The sequence below is a fragment of the Mustela putorius genome, unplaced genomic scaffold, assembly GCF_011764305.1.
Source record: "Mustela putorius furo isolate JIRA1106 unplaced genomic scaffold, ASM1176430v1.1 tig00003859_pilon_pilon_pilon, whole genome shotgun sequence".
NCBI lineage: Eukaryota > Metazoa > Chordata > Mammalia > Carnivora > Mustelidae > Mustela > Mustela putorius.
Window position 1 is genome coordinate 19,339,291 of NW_025422011.1, and position 14,289 is coordinate 19,353,579.

A 14,289-nucleotide genomic window follows, 5' to 3' on the forward strand; every position below is an offset into this window, starting at 1 on the left:
CAGTGAAATTTGATATTTCATCATTTTTGAGGCTTAGGTACATTTTTATAAGTTGTCAGATTTGTGTATGTAGAGTTGTTTGTGGTTTCCTATATTATCCTATAAATGTCCTAAGGGTCTATAGGAATATTCTTTCTTTCAGGACTCATAAATAATTTATGTCTCCTCTCCTTTCTAAGTTTTCCTAGATAGTTATTATTTTTATTTTATCTTTACAATAAATTGACTTTCTTTTTTCACTTATTTTCTCTTTGATTTCTTTCTGTTTTCACATTCATTGGTGCCTACAGTCTGTCGGTAGTCTTCTAATTTTTTTTTGTTGTTGTTGCTCTTCTTTAGTTTCTTAAGGTGGAAACTTAGATTCTAGAAGCAGCCTTTAGAAACAGCCCCACTTCTTTAACCTTGCTGATTTTCTCTCCCTGATTTCTATCTTTTACTGAAAAAGGAGTTTTAAAGTTTCCCAATGAAATTGCAGATTTGTTTTTAATGCTTTTCATTGTTATGTCCCATGAAGAGTTCTGGTAGTAAGTTGCTTTACAATTTAATTTCATGTTGGAATTTGATGTCATCCTTCCAAGAATATTGTGACTGGGTTCAGACTGTAAGTTTCTTCTTAGCATAGACAAGAATAGACACTTAATGGAACAAGAAGTTTGTTGGGTTGGGACCCTCTATTGCCCTCCATATTAATTTACCTCTTCTGTGATCCAGAAGATCACAGAACTGGACTGCATCTTTTGGGTTCTCTTGACCTCTGGCTTCCAGGTCAGAGTGATGGGAAAATTGGGAGGAATATTAGTAGATGTGAGAGGAGACACCTTCAGATACTGATCCTTGCACTCTGTTTTTGATATTCCCTTCCTGCCTTGCTGAGGGCCTGGTAGTTACTACTTCCTAAGATTCCACCTTCTGTGGGATAGCTCCTTCTTCATTGTTTCCTATATTAACCCTGTTTCCTCTCCTTTCTCGTCCAGGCCTAGATGTGATCAAAACTTATCTTAGGAACAAGACACAAGAAAGTTGCAAGAAGTGTATTAAGTGTATTAAGACACAAGAAAATTGCAAGAAGTATATTAAGTGAATGATTAGTTAATAGAAGGCCAACATCACAAGCACCACATGCTAATATCAAAATATGACCCATCATGGAAAAATCTCTGCAAAAGTCCAGAAGATTCCCAAGGATTTGGGAGTGTCCTTTGATAGTTTTATAATACTATGGTAGGTAATTAATAGTTAGGTTTAAAAATAATAATGTGTCATCACCTTCTGTTTTTTTCTCCATCTGTCCCACAGTCATACAGTAAAAATAGACCATTTTTATTATCACTGCTTATTTTTCTTACCAATGAAGCTTGCTAACATAGACAGCTGGGTCATCTGGCATTCCTGAAATGTAAGATCACTTCACTTTTCTTTCTGATGTGATATATCTCACATCTCTGTGTGAACTGATCTGTGACTTTTGATGCAGAAGTTATCACTCAAGCCAGGGATGCAGTCATTCTAGAGGTATTACAGTTAGAGACCTTCAAAAAAAAAATCTGTTTGTAGTGTGCAAATGGAATTTTACTCTTGTAGTATTGCTGTGCACAAAATACTTGCTTCTGTGTTTCATTCAATTACTTTCTGTATAATAAATGAAATTCCCCCACCTGAAAAGTTCAAACCTCCTAAAGAAGAAAAAAAGTGTGGGGGAAAAGACTCTCAGACAGATATGTTTTTTTGAAGCAGATATTGAAATAATCTTTAATTGTGCCATAAATTTTATGTCATCATTAAACTTGGTTTCTATACAGTATACACTAGTTTCTTATAATGTAATCTTACTTGTTACACATTAATTATTTTTGAAATATAGTTTCCTAACATCCTAATCACATTTGAGGTGTATAAATATGCCTCTTTCACAAATACTAATCATGTTTCTTCCAAACCTCTGAACAGCTAGCTCAACTGCTGGCTACTGCTCATGAGTCAGTATACACTCAGAACTTTCTCTTTCCATGTAAAGTGAATCACAAGATACATTGGTCAGCCCTCTAAAAGAATTTCTCTTCAAGACTTCCCTACAGGGAAAAGCTCTCAGTTTTTCCCCATTAAGAATGGTATTTGCTGTGGGCTTTTCACAGATCGCTTTTATGATATTGAGGTGTGTGCCATTTTAGAATGGCAAAAATTAAAAAGACAGGAAACAACAAGTATTGGGAGAGGATGTGGAGAAAGGAGAAACCTCTTATACTGTTAGTGGGAATGCAAACTGGTACAGCCACTTTGGAAAATAGTATGGAAATTCCTCAAGATGTTAAAAATAGAGCTACCCAGGGCACCTGGGTGGCTCAGTGGGTTAAATCTCTGCCTTCAGCTCAGGTCATGATCTCAGGGTCCTGGGATCAAGCCCCACATTGGGCTCAGCAAGGAGCCTGCTTCCCCCTCTCTCCTGCCTGCCTCTCTGCCTACTTTTGATCTTCTCTCTCTGTGTTAAATAAATAAATAAAATCTTAAAAAAAAAAAATAGAGCCACCCTATGACCCAGAAATTGCACAACTCAGTATTTACCCCAAAGATACATATGTAATGAAAAGAAGGGGCACATGTATCCCAATGTTCATAGCAGCAATATCCAGAACAACCAAACTATGGAAGGAGCCGAGATGCCCTTCAACAGATGAATGGATAAAGAAGATGTGGTCCATTACATTATAAGAAACTAGGGTATAGTGTATGGAAAGCAAGTTTAATGGTGAAATAAAATTTAAGGCACAATTAAAGATTATTTCAATATCACTTCAAAAAAAACATATGTTTGAAAGTCTATTCCCCACACTTTTGGAATATTACTCAGCCATCAGAAAGGATGAATACCCACCATTTGCATCAACATGGATGGAACTGGAGGGGTTATGCTGAGCGAAATAAGTCAAACAGAGAAAGAATTACCATACGGTTTCACTCATATGTGGAACATAAGGAATAGCCTGGAGGACCACAGGGGAAAGAAAGGAAACCTGAATGGGAAGAATCAGAGAGGGAGACAAATCATAAGAGTCTCTGGACTCTGGGAAACAATTGGGTTCTAGAAAGGAGAGGAGTGGAAGTAGAGAAAACTGGGTGATGGGCATTAAGGAGGGCATGTGTTGTAATGAGTACTGGGTGTTATACACAACTAATGAGCCATTGAACACTCATCAAAAACTAATGATGTACTATATGCTGGCTAACGGAATTAAAAAAAAAAAAAAAGAATGCTCTAATCCCATGATTCACCTATTGGACTCTTCAAGAATACCTCTATCTATCATTGACACTTCATGCTCCATTATGTCAGCTAGATCATATGGCTTAAGTAACAGAAGAGTAGAACTTTGTTCAGAGCTTTCCTTTGTTCTGATTTTCATTCAAAACGAGCAACTTTTTGAGTCACTTGTAAATGGGCCAGAGTTAGCACACCTAGAGGAGAAATATTTTGTCTCTAAGATAAAGGGCCACACTAGCTGTTGTGTTTTGTTTTTGTTTTAAAAAGCAGCCAGATGCAATAACTTTTTTCTCACTTTGGACAGGATGCCCCATACCACTGGACCCCTAACAATTCCACTAGGGTAGAAGGCCCATGAATTTTTTATTGGATTTACTTTGCAGTCTCCAACATGCAAATGTCTTACCAATAAGTCTAAAGAGTTGTTGCTTCTTAAAAACTAGGTAAAATCAACCCACTTTCACATTATGGGCCTGTATGATGTCTTGAGAATGATGAAGGCAATTAAGTTTCTGTGGAATCAATTATGATATAGGGCTGCAAAGTTGATACATCTTTGTGATATAACAGTGGAGTTGTAATTTCAGGCTTGTCAACTAAAAGGAAACTGGTTTTGGTGATCTTTACCAGCAAATATTAAGAAAAAAGAATTCGCCAATTCATCAGTTACGTATCACGTAGAGGGAAAAATATTAATTTCCTCAAGCTATGAAACCATGTTTGGAAGAGCAATGAACTTGAAAGTTTAGCACCTAGTAAAGTTTACAATAACCAGCCATTAATCTCCAAGATCCATTTATTTCTAAACAGGACAAATTGGCAGATTTGAATGAGTATGTAATGGGAATGGACCCTTCAAGTCATTGATGGTGGCATTAATCTACAGTTTTTCCAGGTTCGTAGTATTGCTTTTGGTTTATTTGCCTAGGTAGACACATTTCTAATGGCTTTCATGTGGCCTTTCCCAATATAATAACCCTTACACTACAGCTTAGAGAACATATGTGAAAATTCTTACATTTGCTAAGTATGTCTCTTCTAATTATGCATTCTGGCATCAAGAAAATATCCACATGAGGGATTTGTGGACACACTGGATCTGTATTGAGTTAAACTTGAGTGATATTTTGGATCTCCTGGATTTCACTTCACTTCAGAACCTAGGTCTGGTAATCTCTTAAAAATCTGATTATATTTTTTTTTTTTTTTTTTTTCCCCAACACACAGTCACCTAGTAAAAGGCTGTACGTTTCTTTGGGGAAGGCTGGGAGAAAGATTAATAGTATAAAATTTGGCAGGACCCTTCCTGAGAGGGATTTGACTTCCCTTCATTCAAGGGATTATAGGTGTATAAACGGACTCAGGTCTGGAACTATCAGGATCTTATTCTTCTCTCATGATTGTCCTTACTTTAACTGCAGATACCTGTGAGGTTGTGGATTCAATTTGTGTTGTAGTGCATGTGATGCAAGGTGAGACTCTGGGTGGGTTTTTAGAACTGTCAGCTCTGTGGCTATAGGAGATAAGATTTCTTTCAGGGAAGTTATAGACACTTTCAGGTCATTTGTAAGGAATTTAAACTGGGAATTTGAATCCCTGAACTCATTATTTTCTTTTCCCACTTTCTCCAGTGCAATTATGAGCAACCAGAAATCTCATTATACCCATTAATTTGACAAACATGTTCTAAGATATAATACATAGCCAGTCAGAATGTGAGTTTTATGAATTTTTTATTTAGAGTATCCAATATGGGGGGGTCCTGGGTGGCTCAGTGGGTTAAGTCTCTGCCTTTGGCTCAGGTCATGGTCTTGGGGTCCTAGGATGGAGCCCAGCATTGGGGAGTCTGCTTCCCCCTCCCTCTCTGCCTGCCTCTCTGCCTACTTGTGATCTCTTTCTGTCAAATAAATAAATAAATAAATAAATAACATCTTAAAAAAAAAAAAAGTATCCAGTATGGTAGTTGGTTATCTCTATTGACCCATCAGACAGTACTTTTTTTACCATTAAAAAAAGAAAAAAAAGGGCGTCTGGGTGGCTCAGTGGGTTAAGTGGCTGCCTTCGGCTCAGGTCACGATCTTGGGGTCCTGGGATCGAGTTCCTGCATTGGGTTCTCTGCCCTGTGGAGAGCCTTCTTCCCTCTCCCTCTCTCTCTCTGCCTGCCTCTCTGCCTACTTGTGATCTCTGCCTGTCAAATAAATAAATAAATAAAATCGTTAAAAAAAAATAATAGAGCCATTTATGCCTTTAATGCAATTAGACTAGAGAACTAATTCCAGATACTCCAGAACCAATTCAGAAAACTCATTCCTAAGATTCTGTTCCTGTAGAACCACTCTTTATATCAAGTCTGTGTCTCTCAGGGTTCTTCACTGAAACAGAACCAATTGGATACTGTTTTTTTTTATTTGGAATTTTTTTTTTTTTTTAATGTAGGTATTTACCTGTACACATTTTTTAAAGTTTTCATTTAACGCCCAGGTAGTTGCATATAGTGTAATATTAGTTTCCTGCGGATAATACAGTGATTCAGCATTTTCCTACAATAGTCTTTGCTTATGACAGCAAGTACACTTTTTAGTCCTCATCATCTATTTCTCCCATGTCTCTCTGGTAACCATCAGTTTGTTCTCTATAGTAAACAGTCTGTTTCTGGATTTGTGTGAGTCTCTCTCTTTTTTCCTCCTATACTTGTTTTGTTTCTTAAATTCCACACAAGTGAAATCATATGGTATTTATTTTTATGGGACTGACTTATTTATCTGTATGCATCCTTTTAACTGGATCCCATTAGGTTTGGTATGTTGTTTTTTTCATCTTTATTCATCTTAACATATTTTCTAATTTTCCTTATGATTTTTTCTTTGATCTACTGGTTATTTAAGAGTGTGTTTAATTTTTACGTATTTATGAATTCACCAAATTTCTTTGCTATTTCTGTACACTTTTATTCTAGCATGGTTAAAGAACTTTGTATGATTCTACTTATTTTAAATTTCTTTATTTATTTTAAATTTATTTAGTATGTGGTCTATCCTAGAGAATAATTCATGTGTGTTTGAGAAAAATATATATTTTGCTATTGGTAGTGAAGTGCCATATAAATAACCATTAAGTCTATTTGTTTAATTTTAGTGTTCAAGTCTTCTATTGTCTTGGTGATACTCTTTCTAGTTATACTATCAATTGTTGAAAATGTGGTACTGAAATCTGTGATGATTATATTTTAATGACATAAACCTTATATCTCATTTTTCCTTTAATTTTTTTTTTTTGTGGTAAAGTACACACAATATTGACCATCTTTACATTTTTAAGTGAATAGTTCAGTGACACATTTACACTGTGCAGGCATCACTACCATCAATCTACAGAACTCTTTTTCATCTGACAAAGCTGAAACTCTGGGGGCCCTTGTCCGGCTCAGTCAATGGGGCATTTGCCTTCAGCTCACGTCATGATCCCAGGATCCTGGAATCAAGCCCTGCATTGGGCTCCCTGATCAGTGAAGAGTTTGCTTGTCCCGTTCCCTGTGCCCCTCTGCTCTGCCTGTGTGTCTGCTCTCTCTTTCTCTCTCTCTCAAATAAAGTCTTTAAAAAAGCACTGAAACTCTGTGGCCATTACACAATAATTCTCCACTCTTTCTTCCACCTAGAACCTGGTAAGCTCTGTTCAATTTATTTGATAGAGAGGGATCTCTAGAAATTTGCCTATTCCATGTATAAAAGGAATTTTACAATATTTGTCCTTTTATGTCTGGCTTATTATGGTTAACGTAATGTTTATAAGGTTCACACCATAATGGGTGATGTCAGAATTTCCTTCCTTTGGGGGCAGAATAATACTTCATTGCATGGATATACTACATTTTGCTTATCCATTTTTCTGTCAATGAACACTTGAGTTGCTTTTGCCTTTTAGTTATTGTTAATAATATTGTGAACATGGATGTACAAATATTCCTTTGAGATCCGACTTTCATTATTATCTTAGGTATATGCAGAGGTGGATTTTTTGATTATATGAGTTCTATTTTTACCTTTTTGAGGATCAACCAAGCTGTTTTCCACAGCAGCTATTCCATTTTACATTCCCCCCAACAGTGCAAAACAATTCCATTTTCTCACATCCTTACCAAAACTTATTTTCAGTTTTGTTTATAGTAGACTAATGGGTATGAAGTAGGATCTCATGGTAGTTTCGACTTGTTCAATGATTAGTTTTGAACTAATCTATGCATGTTGGTGTTCTGATGTTAGAAGCATGCATGTTAACAATTATTTCTATTTTCCTGATGGATTAACCTTTTTATCTCATTCTAAAGTGCCCTCCTTTATATGTACATTCTTTGTTTTGTTTTGTTTTGTTTTTGCTTTAAAGTATGTTTTCTCTTCTAGTGGTACAGCAACTTCAGATTTCTTATGTTTGCATTTTTCATGATACAATCTTTTCGATCATCATACTTTGAAACTATGTCTTTTAAGCGAAAGTTCATCCCTAAAAGACAACCTAAAGTTGGGTCATGGTTGACTAACCTCTGCCTTTTGGAGTGTTTAATCTATTTACATTTAATGTCATTATTTATAAAGTAGGATTTATGTGTCATTTTGCTAATTGCTTTCCATATGTCTCATGGCTCTGTTTCTCTCCTCTCCATTGGTACATTTTTCATGTTAGAGTTTTCTGGTGTACAATTTTAATTCATTTGTCATTTCTTCCATTTCATTTCTTACTCATTTTTCTTAGTGGTTTATCTGGAGGCTGCAGTTAATATTTTATATAGTAATCTAGGTCAGATTAGTAGCAATTTAACTTCAATAATATACCAAAAGCTTCCATTGCCTCGGCCTTCCTTTGAGCTACTGTTGTTATACAAATTACATCTTTATTTATTGCTTTCTCATCAATACAGACTTCTAATTATTGCTCCATGACTTATACTTAAGATAGGAGAAAGTAAACAATTATAAGAAAAAATGTATTTATATTGTCTTTTATATTTCCTATGTATTTTACTTCATGTGGACTTGAGTTACTGTCTACTGCATTTTCATTTCAGTCTAAATGTTCTCCTGCAGCTTTGTGTGTGTGTGTGTGTGTGTGTGTGTGTGTGCGTGTATAGGGCACACATCTGCTAGCAACAAGTTTCCCAGTATTATTTATATGCTAATGTTTTGATTAATTATTTTATAGCCATTTTTGCTCAATATGAAACTCTTGGTCGACAAAGTTTTCTTTCATTGCATTGAATATGTCATCTGTGGTTTTCTGACTGCTGTGTGTGGCGTTAATGAAAAATACTTGTTAATACTATTGAAAATCCCTTCAGTGTGTTGAGTCACTTTCATCTTTCCTTTCTTTTTTTCTTTTTAAGATTTTATCTATTTATTTGATAGAGAGGGATCACAAGTAGGCAGAGAGGCAAGCAGAGAGAGAGGGGGAAGCAGGCTTCCTGCCGAGCAGAGAGCTCGATGTGGGACTCAATCCCAGAACCCTGGGAATCATGACTGGAGCTGAAGGCAGAGGCTTTAACCCACTGAGCCACCCAGGTGCCCCATCATGTTTCCTTTCAACATTATCTCTTTATCTTTGACTTCCCACAGTTTTATTATGAAGTGTTTAGGTCTGGATTTCTTTGATTTTAAACTCAAGTGTTCATCTTACATGCCAAGATTAATTTTTAAAGTCAAATTTGAAAAGCTTTATGCCACTACTTTCTCAACTGTTCTTTCTATCCCCACGTCACTCCCCTTTACTTCTAGAACGGCCATATCAGTATGCCTATTTGTATACTTGATGTTGTTCTGCATGTCTTTGAGATTGCAGGTAAGAAGACTTCTCAGTAAGAAGGTCTGTAAGTATAGAGATCCCTGACAGCAGCAGCTTGGAGTAATCAAGGAACATCCAGGAGAACAGCATATTTGGAGCTCAGAGAATGATGTGAGACAAGTGTCACCTTTGCGGTTAATGGCCTGGTCTCAGAAGGGGCCCTCACCCCCCACCATGTGGTTTGATGCTCTCCTGTTATGTCGTGAAATCATTAATAATTTTTTAACAGTTGCTCCACATTTTCATTCTGTCTTGGGCCGTGCATATTGTGTAGCTAGTTTTATGGGAAAGGACGGGCTCAAAGGGATAGAACAAGAATTGGAACTCAAAGAACCCCTACACTGGATTTTAAGTATGATGGCCAGACATTGGAGGATATGAAGCAGGGGAGAGTTGCGGTCTGGTGTGTAGAGGCTCAGTGGTTGAAAATAGCAACCCTGAGGTCAGACTGCCTAGGTTCAAATCCATCTTTGCTAACTTCCTAGGAATGTGATCTTGGATGATTTATTTAAATTCTCTGTAGTTCAGCATCCTCAGGCATAAAATGGGAAATTGATACAACTTATCTCACAGGTTGTGGTGAAGACTGGGTTAACATACATAAGATGTGGGTAGAACTCCTGGAATATTATAAGAACTGTGTTTTTGCCATGATGATTAGGATCACTGGCAATATTTTCCTTGCATATGTTATAAGCATGTCACCAGGCATTTTGTCAGAGAGCAGAGAAAGAAGCAATGAGTGGCAGGGGATGTGGTCAAATCTGAAATAACCAGAGGCCAGATCCTGTAGAGCTTTGTGGCTCTTGGTGAGAAGTTTGCACTTTAAGTAGTGGAAACATTGAGGATAAGGAGTGAAATAAATTTCTGATTTGCATTTTATTCCCTTAGATCCCATTTCTTTATTAAAGATTTAGGCTAGTACCTTGATGCAAAAGCCACTCAGAAAAAAATAAATAAATAAAACTAAGTTTTGGAATTTTTGCTGCTTCTTGAGGGATACAAAATAGCATCTCCACTGAATTCAAGGCCAGCTGTACTCCCTAATCTTCTTTGAAGGCATAGAAGGGCCTGAGGCCAACATTATAATATATTCAAGAAATGGTCTAAGTTCAGGTTCCTTAATGACCTACCCACCGGCAAACTTGCTGGAAATTATCACATTATAATTCCTTTCATAATCATAATGACGACCAATTTGTTACTCCACAGTCACTTCTCTGATAAGGGTAGAGAAAACTTCTAGCTCCTATAATTGATTTCTCTCTCTAATCTCCCTTTTTCTGATTATGTCTTTAGTTTTTGTTCCTCTTCTAAAATCCATAATTCTCTACAATACCTAAAATCTATTGCCAAATATAAAAATCCTTTGTCCTAAAGGGGGAAAAAAATCACGGTTCGAAACAGTTTACAATTCCATAAAAATAAAGAAATCGGTAGCTTCCAGAAGGGACTGTGGCTATGGAAATCCCATCACAGTCATCCTACAGGGCAGCCAGATAATTGCTGTTGGAGTAATTATTAGTATCATCAGCAATCAGTGACCGTGTTCAGTATTTTAATATGTCCAAGCAGGAAAGTGAAAGCAAGCCTCTGCCTTGCCAACTTGGTAACATTTTCTGGCATGGTCATTGCTGTATCAGAAGTAGGCTAGAAATGGGGAGATGAGCAAATTTGCTTCACTACGGGCTAAAAACCTGCAGTATTTGAAGGGTAGTGGGACATATAGTCTATTATAAAGAGTTTGTGAGTGTAGTGCAAGGAAAAACCTTAGAATAGGGTGAGTTTGTATGACCAGCCTGATGTCAAAACAGGAAAAGGGAAGGTGCCTGTGTGGCTCAGTGGGTTAAAGCCTCTGCCTTAGGCTCAGGCTGTGATCCCAGGGTCCTGGGATCAAGCCCAGCATCCGACTCTCTGCTCAACAGGGAGCCTGCTTCCCTTCCACTCTCTCTGCCTGCCTCTCTGCCTACTTGTGATCTCTGTCTGACAAATAAATAAATGAATAATAAATCTTTAAAAAAAAAAAAAACAGGAAAAAGGGACAAGTCTGGAATTTAAAGAATAGAAATTATGCAAGTGCCATGTCATACATACTTCAGTAGTTTTAAACTTGAGCTTGAATAGGCTTATCCTGAGCACAAATAAAATCTGAGTCCTCAGCTTCACCACGAGAAAATCTGTTTCAGTAAATCTAGAGTATGGACAAGGACTCTGCTTTTGTAATGTTAACATTAAGTTTGGGTGTAGGGGTACATTAAACACTAGGTAGGTGTGGAAACACTGATTTACCCAATTCTGGTTTCATGGGCCTTGGCCAAGTCTCCTACTAAAGTATTTGGTGGAGCATGTTCACAATCTGGTAAGATGATCTCCTGGAAAAACGAGCTTTCACTCAAAGTCACCTAATCCTTGTTTCGAAATTTTTCACCTGTGTTGGAAATGTTGCATCTATTATTTTTCTATGTTAAGTTTAGAGCTAAGCTTTTTGTGTTCATTTTTCAGTACTTAGGTCTATCCGGGAATTTAGAGAAATTTGGGTGGGGAAGGATAAGTGCCAGTGTTCATAGCTCCATGAAATGTGAACACCTACACCACCCTTCTACTACTGTGTTGAGTGACTTATGCAACACCAGTAGACTGGTTACCCGCCAAGCCATAGGACTTGGACTTCCATTATAAACTGGTCTGAGGACTTTTTGTTTTTCTTTCAAGTTACAGATGAGTCTTAACTCACTGCTCCTGATAGGGAAACACTGAAGTCCTTTGAGAAAGTGCATTTTACATTTATTTATTCAACCAATGTCCACTTAACACTTAACTTGTGCCAGTTTCTGAGAATAAGGCAATGGAGAAAACAGACAAAGCCATACTTTCCAGGATATGCCATTTTAAAAGTAGGAAACTGACAAAACATATATGCAAATACATATGTAATATGATGTCATACCGTGGTGTAATTTATGCAGAGGAGATAGAAATGCTAGGGGCTAGACAGTGATGACAGCAGCATGGTAAGTACAGTGTTATTTATGATAGATAGGAAAATGAAAGATAATCCTTCTTCTGTAGTAATAATTGAGTGAATAGAACTGAGTAGCTGAATAAACATTTAGGGAAACGATATCCCAGTCAGAGAAACTAGCAGGTCCTAAATACTCAGCAAGTTCAAGGCACAGACAGCACAGAGGCTAGTATGAATGGTGCCAAGTGAGCCATGGAGAGTGATGCGAAAGAAAGTGAAGAGAAGGATGTGCCAACGCTGTAAGTCCTAGTAAGCCATGATAAAAGTAGTGTTTTTTTATTTTTTTATTTTTTTTAAAGATTTTATTTATTTATCAGAGAGAGAGAGAGGGGGAGAGAGCGAGCACAGGCAGACAGAATAGCAGGCAGAGGCAGAGGGAGAAGCAGGCTCCCCACTGAGCAAGGAGCCCAATGTGGGACTCGATCCCAGGACGCTGGGATCATGACCTGAGCTGAAGGCGGCTGCTTAACCAACTGAGCCACCCAGGCGTCCCAAAGGTAGTGTTTTTTTAAATAGAATTCTCAGTGATATTGAAAACCGTTGCATGGTTTTAAAGAGAGGAATGTCATGATGTAACTTTTTTTTTTTTTTTTTTTTTTTTTTAAAGAATCAGTATGGGCACTATTTGCTGACTTGATCATAGGGGCAAGGGTGATAGAGAATGACAATTTAGAACAGTTAGAGTAGTTCAGAGGAATAAAAACTTTATATTTAATGAGTGTGCTGGTTGTAAGAATTCTAAACTTTTCAAGGGGCTTTTAGGTCCACAGAGACCTTATCTCATTTACTCCCTCAAAAGAAATTTCAGGACACATCAGGAAGGAGTCTGTTCACATACTTTCCTTTAATAAAGGAGAGAATTGGAAAGAGGGAGGGTATAAAGAAGTCCACTAGGTTTTGAAGCTTTGAAGTGGGAATGAAGAAAGATTGAAAAGGAAAGTTGATGCTTCTATTTCCCAAATGAGAATAAAAATCTAATTTCAAAAAAGTAATGAATGTACGCGGAATCATTTCTACCATAAAATCTGAAATGAGGCTTGGTTTTGATTAATGTTTTATTGGTTTTTTAAAGGCCCCAGCTAAGCTAGTACTGTGTCATGCAAGTTTAAAACTTGGAAAGCAAAAGACAATCTGGAATGCACATATTTTTCTTCTTCTATAAAAAATATCATTGGAGCATGCAAGTATTCTATTCATATACTTACTTACTTAAATTTTGAAAAAAACTTCCTTGTGTCTCCTTGGATTATGATATATGATATGATATGATGTGATATGATAATATATATGATATAAACATATTACTAAAACTATTATTGTTGCTAGTTAGGGTAAATTACTTCTCATTTTTCCCCAGACATTATTCATTACCTATTAGGATAAATAATAAAAACAATCTAAAATAAATTCACATCAGAAAGGTAAAGAAAATAATTATACTTTAGCAAAATTTGGGGGAAACAAATAGAACCTCTTAATTAGGATTTAAGAGTCTCAGCAGGAAACAGAAATTAGATGGTTTTAGGAGAAAAATTGTGTGATGGTATTATGTGAATAAAAGGAGAGGCAATTGATGCCTTCATCCACAGATTTTTAAGAGGATGATCATATCTTGCATCATTCATCTAGCATTATCTGGCAAATCCAGGCTGTTTCTTCAGATAATCACAATTAGGAAAGTTTTTTTGGAAACAAGACAAATCATGTGTCCTGCTCAATACACACACACACACACACACACACACCCCCTATGTCTTGCTCAACACGCATACACACACAAATCATATATCCTGCTCAACATATACGCACACATACACACACACACAAATTGTATGTCCTGCTCAACACACACGCACACACATACATCAGATGTCCTGCACAACACACATACACACACACGGAGTTGACATATATGTGTCCAGTTCTACATGCATAATAATTTTCCTTTTGGGCCTTTGTCAATGTATTTATTATATATGTGTAGATGCCTTTTTTATGGTATAATTTATCTTTTTTTTGAAAAGTGATACTTTTTTTAACTTTTAAAATAGGAATAGGTAGTATCTATTAAATGCTTACTATTTGTCCAATTTATGAGATCGCATTTAATATTTAAAGGAAATAGCTATTATTATTATTATTATTATTATTATTATTTTGGGGATATAGCTATTATTATCAC